Genomic DNA, 2,356 nt, shown 5'->3' with positions numbered 1-2,356 from the left:
ACACCGGAAGTCGCTCTCGGTGGTGGGACGCGAGGAATGCTGGGACCGCGGAGGACTGGATTGCGGGGACCGCTCGCGGCTGCGTGGCGGGTTCGTCTCCCGCACGGAGGTCTGCCTGGCCGTCGTTGCTGCTGCGCGACCCGACCCCTACCTCCTCCCGCGCCTCTGGCATTCGGGGCGCAAAACTGCCCTCCTAGCGCTGTGTTGAATGCCCGTGTCTGCGGACAGGCGGCGTTCCCGAGAGGGGAGTGTCTGTTGCAACCGGAAAGCTTTATATTTAAGGTTTTATAAAGCGTCTGGGAAGCTAGGAAAGGGGTTGCAAATGTACTCACTTGTACACACTCCTTTTTTATGGCTCAAAAGGACTGCGTTGTTACTCACAATTAGCTCCCGCGAGGCTGTCAAGGACACAAACCTGCCAAGGGACTGAAGATCAGGGAAGATACAAGGGAAGACCGCGTCTCAAGAGGGAGTGATCAGCTGCGATGAGTGTTGCTGAAAGGTCAAATGAAAGGACTGAAAAATGTCAGATGTATATAGTCACCTGGAAGATGTTGATGACCTTAGCAAGAGCTAAGAGGGAGGGTCCAAAAAAAAAGGAATTTGTTTATAAAAAATTGTGTATTTATTCTTACATGTTTAAACTCAGTCCCCTTAAAAGTCCTCTCCATTTGATGCAATATACCTATCGAGATGTTTTTCCACTGCTCAAAACAGTTTCTGAACATGTTGATTTTAATGCCTTTTAGCGCTTCTGCCGTTTTCTGTTTCACCACTTCTGCTTCAGCAAAATGTTTTCCTTTAAGGGTTTTTTTTTTTCATCTGGAGAAACTAGTTGCCGGGGGATTTGGGGGGGCAGAGATCGGGTGTATAGAGAGGGTGGGGCACAGCGTCATGCCATTTTTTTTGGTCAAAAGTTGCTGAACACTGTGCAGTGTGGGCAGGTGCGCTGGTAAATCAGCCCTCCTGAAATGAAAGAGTCTTCCAAAAAAACTCACTGATTCGGAACACAGCCTCTCACACTAATGCCAGCGGGTACACTGATACAGATGGGTTCCTGGAACACACGTAGCAGGGGAGGCCTGTACTACAAAGGGCCTGCCCCCCCCCCACGCCAAATTCCACTTTTGGGCAGGTCGCCCCCTCGTGTATAGGCAACAGACTAAAGAAAGTTAAGGAGCATGAGGAAACAGAGAATCTCCTCATCCTTCAAGTTCCAGCTTAACTGCCATTCCTGCAGAGAATCCTTCCTCAATAACCGAAATCAGGCCTTGCTCTTAGAATCTCTGAGTTCTTAACCCTTTCTTCCTGGCAATTTGTAATTAACTTTGTGTGATTGTTTTATGTCTATCTCCCCAGCTTCATGAAGACAAGAATCCTAAATATTTTATACTCTTATCACCAGCACCTACCTCTAAATTAGAGCGTAATAAGAGCTTAGTAAATACACATTGTGTGAATAAATAGCACTTGTGAAGTGCTGACTACTTTACAATCTATCTCATTTAACCCACTTTTGAGTTCAGAAAATTAGAGGGTTTTGTTAATTTGCACCAGGTCATACAGCAAGTAAACAGAGTTAGAACCCAAGTAGGTCATCAGGCACCAGAAATTAATAATTCTGTATTCTGCCTTCCCAGCTGAAATTTCAAATCAGTTCAGTAAATATTGACAGTAGACTAGAAGTAATTTTTCCTGGTGGAAGATGAAAAAAAAAGGACACACAAATCTCTACTATCAAGAAAGTTTAGCATTCAATGTAATATATATGTAAAGAAATAATAAAATGAGGTGCTAATACTTTCATTACATTATTATTTTCTATTCCACATTAGTCTATCACAAAGCTGAGGGATTTTTTTAAGGGTCTAAAAGATTGTCAGATTGAAGGCAAGATGTAGCTGGTCAACATCAGGAGGAATTAAAGCTCATTTTTGTTGTGGTGCAAAGGTGCAGCCAGAAGCTATGAACATCCTTATAAGTAAGACCTGCTACATCAAAAGTGCTTTCAGCCTTTGTGGTGAATCTCCTCAGTTCCTCTGCAAGTTCTGGGAAGACTTGAATCATGGATACTGCCTTAGACTCCACTCGAGGAGACACAGGATCTGAGGATGAAACCTATAGGCTTGAGAGATGAATTTTGACAAAGGTGAAGTGTAAATTGATCTACAGAATTATCAATGTCAAAATAAAGTTTGTTCAGTAAAAAAAGGAAGATGCCAAAATGCAATAGTAAAATAAATTACTGTTTCTTTGCTGCAAAGGGATTGTACTGTACTTCTCTCTCTCTGCTGTAAAGTGGCAAGAAACGAAAACTTTAAGGTAGTAATAAAAAACAATACATATCTTTTGTTTG

This window comes from Desmodus rotundus, chromosome 3, assembly GCF_022682495.2.
Source record: "Desmodus rotundus isolate HL8 chromosome 3, HLdesRot8A.1, whole genome shotgun sequence".
NCBI lineage: Eukaryota > Metazoa > Chordata > Mammalia > Chiroptera > Phyllostomidae > Desmodus > Desmodus rotundus.
This window is presented reverse-complemented; position numbering follows the sequence as displayed.